The sequence below is a fragment of the Aphelocoma coerulescens genome, chromosome 14 (genome assembly GCF_041296385.1).
Source record: "Aphelocoma coerulescens isolate FSJ_1873_10779 chromosome 14, UR_Acoe_1.0, whole genome shotgun sequence".
Lineage (NCBI taxonomy): Eukaryota > Metazoa > Chordata > Aves > Passeriformes > Corvidae > Aphelocoma > Aphelocoma coerulescens.
This window is the reverse complement of record NC_091028.1, coordinates 16516966-16525411: the sequence shown is the minus strand read 5'-3', so window position 1 is coordinate 16525411 and position 8446 is coordinate 16516966.

Here is an 8446-nt window from a genome sequence, read left to right as displayed (position 1 = left end):
TCTCTAGGACAGCTGCCATGCAGAGAGCTCAGCTGTAAAATTCAGTGGCTGAAAGGTGAACTTGGAAACACACCAGTGTGAGGAACACTCCACATCTTTCTGCTGTTGCATTTTATGGTGTACACTTCGTATTCAGCTCCTCAGTGTAGAAGATCGTATGAGGACAAAGCTGTGGGTTTTTTCTATCACAGCTCTTCAGCATGACAACACCCTTATTTTCTTCAAAGCTTCTGACTGCAGCTTAACATAAAGGTTAAGTGAGCTCCGCTGACGGTGTTCCCGTGCCTCCACTCAGAGATGCCGCCCCGTCCCACCGTTCAGGTGTGACTTTTCCCCGGCCGGGCACAGGGTTTGGCTGGGCAGAGAGTGCTGAGATGATGCTGTAGGCAAACTCCAGCTCTGCTGCCGCAGCCGAGGGCGGCTTCAGGAGAGGTTCTTCTCGCGGAAATAGCGCCATGGCTTGTAGGTGTTATAACTACAGCCTGTCTTTTTCGGAGCACCAGGCTCTCCAAGCTCGAGTGGCAGCTCCGTGCTCCCTTCGCGGTCCGTGCCGGAGCCTGCGAGCGGGGCCGCGCCGCCAGCGGGGCTCGCTGCCGAGTGCGCTGAGCTGGGATCCTGCTGGCTGCTGTCCCAGCTGCTGGCCGGGAGGAAGAAACAGGAGGAGGAGGAGGAGGAGGCTGCAGCCAGCAAAGGCGTTTCTGAGCAGCACGGCGGGTGTGAAGCAGGAGCACCGAGGGTGGCTCTCAGCAAGCTGCTCTGGAGCTGGTGGCTTCCCACAGCAAGGCTCCCTGTCTAGCACCAGGTCTGACACCACACCCCGGGTTTCAGGCGCCAGCAGCTTCAGCTGCCCCTCATGGGGACAGATTCCTTTAGTGGGAATGAGGAGGGGCTTTGCTCTTTGCTGGGGTACGGGGCAGTTTCAGGAAAAAATCCCTAATGGGGAAGGAAGCAGTTTATTTCTTGAAGTGAAGAATACAGGGAAGTCTCAGACAGCAAGGTGAGAGCTCTACAAAGACAAGAGGAGCTCTCTGTCAAACTCAATGCAACATCCTCTTGTGAAGACCAGCAGGTGTAAACTCTGCACACTGCAAACCACTGGGAAAGTATTCTTTCCAATTCTGTTGAAAATTTGGAAAGGTTTCAGCTCATGCCTCCATTGCACTCTTATTCATGCAACACACATTGCATTAAAATCACAGTGAAAACACTTAAAGACAAAGAGCAGAGAGAGGAAGGAAGAAAAATCTTGGTGAAGGCTGAAACAGATTTGCTGCATCTGCCCCTCGTTACCCTGTCACCAAGGGGTGCTTTTTGACAGCCTTTATCTGCTTGCATTTCTGCCAAGATGCTTGAGGAAATGCATCTTATTCTGTCCTTTCCTGTGCATCTCTTTGCCTTTATGGTTTCTCAGTATCAGGTGATTGTCAAGGAAACACAAACCCACTCTATTTAGGAAGGAGGGTTTTTAACCTTAGTGTAGGTAAAGCACTGCTTTTGTTAACAGCCAATGGGAAGATCCCAAACCTTTAGAATATTTGTGAAACTTCACAAGTTTTTTCCTAATGACTTAAAATATTTTTTGAGAACTAAAGCTTATTTCTGTCCTCCTTGCTTTGATGTCTTTATAAATGCTGGAAGACTGTCTCCCTGTCTGCTGTGGCTCTACATTTATAGCATGCTTACAGCAAAATCCTGTTTCTGTTTGTAGTTGTAAGAACTCCCAAGCTGATCCTTAAGTAAATCTGATTGCTCTGTAGTCCTTACTGCCTCAATTTGCCTAAAAATATTGGTCTATTCTTTCTAGTTAATAAATGTGTGCCCCTCTGTCTGCCACCAAGGATTTCATTGGTGTAAGTAGTGCAGAATATTTCATATTTTCCACACATGGATTAGAACAGGCTTAATGAGATGTATTTTTATTATTTGAATAAACCAGTTTCTGCTTTTTTTTCTGCTTGTTAATTTTGCTTTTTAATTTTGCTTATTTATTTTGAGTGTTTTGTTCTGCCTAACAGACCTGCCACAGGGATCAGTGAGACCTGACATCAATAATTGCTGGGAGCAAAAGGCTAGAGGCAAGCTGTGGCTACAACAGGTTTTCCAGATCTGATTGGGAATGCTGAAGGGCAGTGCTGGCCTCTTATGTGACAGCTTTTCCTGACATCCTTTGCAGCTCAGGGGAGGTTTCCCTGCTGGAAGGGTCAATGTCACATCTCTGTCACTCCTGCAGGGATGAACCATGAGCTGTAATCGCTTTGGTGCCATTATAAGGTACATTAAATGTACCTTCTCTTCCTTTGTGGTGCAAATTATTACTAATAGGTGTGTTTGGAAAACGGTATTTATACTAAAGAAATTGTTGGCACTTTTCTGCTACTTAAAGCTTTCTTGGTTACTTTCCTTGTGCTCTTTATACTTCTCTCTTAACTCACACTTAGGGCTGAGTGGTTGGGAAAAGGCTCTGGCAGAGTGAACTGAGATCTTTGGGATTACTGGGGAGTTTTGTGTCAGCAAATTATTCAGAATAAAGCTTAAGGAGTACATCTGTCAGATGACTTGAAGAAACTTGAAAGAGTGGAGGGTGCTGGTGAGAAATCAGGTGCTGTTGCAGATAAGACATTTTATTCAAACAAGGACAAATAATCAGGTGTTGAGATCTGTTTTTGTAGAGGCTTTTCTGTCTCGAAGAGAAGAGGGATGCATCTGAGGCCCTGTATTGCTGTGGACTTTACAGATCTGGCCAGGGGAAGCATTGTTTTAGGAGCTGTCACTGTAGATCTTGTGGCCCCTCCAAAGACATCCCCAAAATGTGAGCCCTCCTTCACGAGCAAACCCTGTGGCACCTGCAGTGGCAGCCATTGGGAGTGTGTGTCACCTTTGATACATCTGTTTATGTCACAAACCCCACTGGTTTTTAATAGAAATGCTGTGTGGAATAAAACTCATTAGTTTCTTCTTTTTTAGCTTTTTAATCAGAAATTCTGATTAAAAGGGAGCAATTTGATCCCTGCAGGGTCTCTAGTTGAGGTTCAGTGTCACAGCCCAGGGACGGCTGCAGTTCTCCCAGTACAAGAGCTCCCAGATTATCCAAGGTAGTTCACACCTTGTGTATAACCTTCACCTCTCCCTCTTAAAGAAACAGCTGAAAATATATTTGCATTCACATTTTCTTCCTCTGAGATATTTAAAGCTCAAGCCCTGTGCAGTGTTTTAATATAATTGTTATGTACAGTTTTCCCTGCATACTTGCTCACTTCAGCAAACAAAGAATTGCACATCATTGATGTTCAGAGTCTGCAAAATTTATTCCCCAGGGTTGTTTATGTACTATGCTTGTTTTATTTTTCTCTCCCGATGCTCCTATCTGCCAGATGACAGCTGGGAAATTCAAGATGTGGCTATATGAGATGAGAAACCATTTTCTGTTGGTTTAGTAGACAAGGCAGCAGTTCTAGGAAGGAGGCACCACCTTAAGGCCTGAAAATACACAAATATTTATTTCCTGCTCTGCCCTGAAGTGAGGTTCCTGTGCAGGCAGCAGTGGGATCAGTCCTGGGAGCCCAGGTGGAGCGAGGCCAGTGCCCAGAGGTTTTAGGTAGCAAGCAGAATAATTGTGACACTGAGTGTCTGCTGAAGGCTGGCTCTGAGCCCTGCACCGAACCAGGGACCACATGGAAGATATTTCACACCTGTGCAGGTGATAATGACACACGTGAAGGGTAACACTGTTTTCTGCCAGTCAAGCTGGGTAGGAAATGCTCGGGTCTGCATCCGTGCTGCCCATTCCTGGAGTCGCTAAGGCTGCAGTTCCAGGGCCTGGGCTGTTCCTTATGTGCAGAGGGAATCACTCACACGGTGCACACCACACACCGCCCACGGCACAAGCCACGCACCGACACAGAGTGTGCTCCCATCCGGGGTGACTGCTTCACATGCAGGGCAAACAGAGAGGAGTAAGGCCCATGCAGTGGGCAGCAGCCCAGGAGCCTGGCTGTGCTCTTCTACAAGGCTGTCCTCTCGCTGAGGAAACCCTCCTGGCATGGCCAGAGCTGGCCCCAAGCACAGGGTGTCCCTTTGCCAGCCTGCTTTTGCCTCTTGCATTGTGCTCTTGGGCAATGCAGAGATGTGGCACTGAAACATCCTCATCTGCAGAGGAAAGATAACAACACTTTTCTTCCAAACAGGGATTTTGCTAGGATTAGGCAGTTAATATTGCTGTGTGTCCTTAAAGTGTAAAGTGATGAATGTCCCCGTTAAACACCAGGGACATCAGTTTATTGTATAAATAGCAAGCGATAATAAAAATATTAAATTGAGTAGGCTTCTTAAGTAGTTATTTCTCCAGGCTGCCAGTAACTTCATTTTTAAATCACTCAGAAGCAAATTAGCATGCAAATGTTTCTGCCTCCATTAACAGATGATTTTGACAGTTTTAAGTTTAAAAGACAAACAATGCAAGATGAGAAGTTAGAACCTGTTGTTCTCTGGCTGACAATGGAAAGCAGCTGTCAGAATCATGAGATTTCTGCTTCTAGTTAAAAAATGCCACTGTTGCTTAAAGGAAGTATAAAGGAAAGGGGGAATGTCATCCGGGATCTGGTAACATCAAAGGTGGAAATAGCTAAATACAGAATTGTGTAAAAGCTCACCTACACCCATCATGGGGAGGCAGAGTATCTGGTCATTTCTTTGCATCTGATCTGCCTTTTGAATTTTGCAAGGTTATGTGTGTTCGATCTCACACAAGCACAAAAGTCAATGAAACCCAGCAGAGTTTTTGGGTGGGCTATGAGATTTTGAACAAATCCTAACCAAGTTCAGAACAATGTGAGTGAGGCAGACAGATTTTGCTTGATATGAGCTAAAGGAAAATCAGATTTTTTGCTTGGAATCAGAGTGTATTAATGGATCTCTCTGCTATTTTGAATGCCTTTTCCTGCTTATCTCCAATTTTCACTCTCTTCCTCAGGATTGTTTCTGACTTTCAGATGATATAAACAAACATCCTGTCTGTCCCCATAAGGTGTAGTCTGGTGTTACACCTACTTAATGACAGCTGCTGACAGAAACGCTCCCAGCTCTACTCTTGGCTGTGTGTTCCTGCTGTCCCTTCTGCACTGAATCTTTCAGAGGTGGTTGGCCAAATTTTGTGGAAAACTATCTCAGGAAAAACCCCCACAAAATCCCATACCCTGCCTGTTCCCTCTGACAGCCCAGTTATTGGTTTCAGCATGGGCAAGGGGACAGGGCCCTGGAGCAGGGACAGACTGCGGCAGGGAATGCAAACTGCTGGTTCTGACAGCAGCACCAGGAAAAATATAAGGTGAAGTTCCTGTGGTGACACTCCTTGAGTGGGAAAGGTGTGATGTGAACATGGGTTCAGGCAGATAAACTCACACTTTGACTGAGAGAACACAGCCCCTGCCCTCTCTCAAGTGGAAGATCTCACAGATGTTTTCATTTGTAGTGTCTTAGAGATGTCCTGATTAAAAAATAATCTGTTGATATGAGTTTTTACTTTTGTTAATATTGGGAACTGAGCTCTTGTGTAATATGACTCCTGAAGTTTTCTAAGGTGTACAAAATGCTAGTACTCCTCTAGTAACAGCTACTAACAGCTTGATTGACTGAAGAAGAGCTGTGCAACTTTGTCTTGCAGCAAAGTGTTGGGACTCTCTATGCACTATGTGGTTTCTGTAAATGGCATCAGAGGAAGGAATGAGTTAATCTTTTCCAGTTGAAACCTCTGATACCTGCAAATTGAATGGAGTTTGATGTACTTTTAATTCTTGGCTCCACACAGAGACAAGGTTTGGGATGGTCAGTGGGTGAGAAAGGGATACTATTTTTGAGCTTAGCATAAATCATTCTATTTGCCTTTTTTTCCTGTCAGACTTAAAACTTTACTATTTTCTGCATGCTTTTCATGTCACTTCCTGCACCAGGATGAAATAAAATAATTTCATGCATGATAATGAAATCCCTGGTCAGTTCTGTTCTGCAAGACCACTGTTGGAAGCTTTAGAGTGAGATATGTAAAAGGACAACGTAACTTTTCAATATCTATTTCAAAGACTTTTTTTCCCTGCTTAATCTTCAAAGGCTTTTATTCTGTCACAGCTGACATAGTTTGATCACTAATGTATCCACAGTGCTCTCTGTACAGACTGTGGGCATTCCAAGATGATGGGGGTGGTGTCTGCCGTCACTGACTGGGTTGGAGGCCCCGGGCTCCTGCAAGGAAAACTGTCATCTCTGGTAATTGCAACATCCTCTTATGCACAGGTAAAGCAACAGGAGCTTGGCATTCAGCATAAGCCTGACAACAGTCAGCAAAAAAATCCATACAAGTAACCCCTTCCAACTCCTCAGGAGGCATTAGACTGAAAGCAACTGGTTTGGAGATGAATTTCTTAGAAATTTCTAAATGCAGAAAAATCTTCATGCCTTTCAGTACTAATTGGATGCAAAGCTCACGATTTATGCATTTGTGACCGGCAGTGAGTGACTGCTGAAGGATGTGCCTGGCTGCCGTGTGCCCTCTGGGCTGGCTCTGGGCTCAGGAGATGGGTTTGGTGTCTGCTGGCTGCTCACCCCTCCTGGGCACGGTGCTGGCTCTGGCTGCAGGTCACTGGGACTGTGCCACACTGTCCTGCTCTGGCTGGTGTTTCAGGAACTCCTGTTACACCTGCCAGCAGAGAATTGCAGTGCTTCCCTGAGCTGTGTCTACACAAGTTTCCCAGTCCCATGACACAGGGGGATTCCCAGTGCTCAAATCCTGCCCAGCCTCGGCCCGTGTGTGGCCTGCGGCCGGGAAGGCACGCGCTGGTGCAGGACACCAGGAGCACTGGGCACACCAAGTGACCCCACTGCTCTCTCTCGGAGGTTGATCATTCTCTGCCATAAGCAAGCTCAGGTTCAATCTGTCTTTGAGAGTGAGCAGAGCCTACTCAGCCTTCCTTACAGCTATCCATCAAAACCTCAGCTAGTAATGTTTCCCTGCAAAGTAGGGGCACAGCCTGGCCTCTCCTTTTCCCTTCCTATGTAAAGCAGTAAATCTTCATTTTCTCAGAGCTCTAGGAGCAATTTCTCATCTCCATATATCCCTGTTTATAAAGATGTTACTTATGCAGACATTTCTTCTGCAAAATGTTTTCTGCCTCAAAACACTGAGTACCCTTCGAGCATTCCATTCCCCTTTTAACACACATCTTGTTTCCAGCCCAGCACCCTGCCCAGCCTTCTGCTGTGGCTTTGGCCTTCTACTGACAGCAGGTAATTTGCAACTCATCCCCCTCCATGTGAAAGCAAAGCTGATCATCAGCTTCTTCCAACCCAGCGCCTCTTCCCTGAGATAAAAGGCTGTCCTTCCTCACAAGGCAGCAGGGGAAGCGAGTCAGGAGAGCAGAGGATCACATAGCCACGCTTGTCACATTAGAGGGGAGTCTGGTCCCCTCCTTGGGGACCTGTCATCCCCTGTTACAGACCACCCGAGCAGCTCCAGGACTCTCTCATTAGCATTCCCTGTACTTAATGTGGAATTGTAAAACACTGAACTCAAGGAAAACAGCCTGCCTTAAGCCCGTGGCCAACTGCAAGCTATCATAGCAAGCCATGCTCTTCCTGGGGTGCTGGGGCAGCATTAGGCCAAATCTAAATGCCTGTGCCAACCCCATCTGGGTTTTATTCAGAGATAATTTGGCACTACTCATGGCACTGCAGAAATGAATATCCATGTACCCGCTGGTGTTTGCTGTGGGTATTTTTGGCACACTCTGAAGAGGCTGCTCCAGGACACAGTGGGACAGAGGAGAGAGCTCGGGGTGCCGAGTGCTCCTGGGGTCTGAGTGCCCTCAGCCCCACAGCTCTGCCGGGCGCCTGCTGACCTGCTGTGACTCCACCTTGCACCAGTCTGAGTTCAGTGGCTTCACCAAGGAGGTTTCTTAAGTTACAAAGGTAAGGAAGAGGAAGATTTGAGCCCAGCCATGATCACAGAAGGAATAGCAGAGCAATAAGCCGGCTGCTTACGGGCGGGAGCAGAGCAAGGCCTGCCAGCCGTGCTGTTTGCAGGCTGGCCCTGGTAGCTCCAGTGCTGGCCAAGCCAGGCAGGAAGGAGCTGGAGCTGGCTCAGAGCTGGAGCCCTCCCGGCAGCAGGGAGGCACCGCAGGACGTGCTGGACTCTGCTGGGCTCACCTTGCCCACTGTGTGCTTTCCTGGGGCACGGCGCCTTTGTGTCCCTGCCCTGCCACTCTGCAGAGCCCAGCGGCCCAAGGGAAGCAGAGCAGAGCCACTCCAGCCCCAGCTCAGGGCACAGGCAAGGCTGTGTGGGACTGAGCTTTGCTCTCCCTGCTCAGCTCCTGCTGTGACACCTCCAGCTTTGCAGAGCCTGCCAGCATCCCCAGCTCCTGGACACATTAAACGCCACCACGCTGCAAGTGCACCGAGT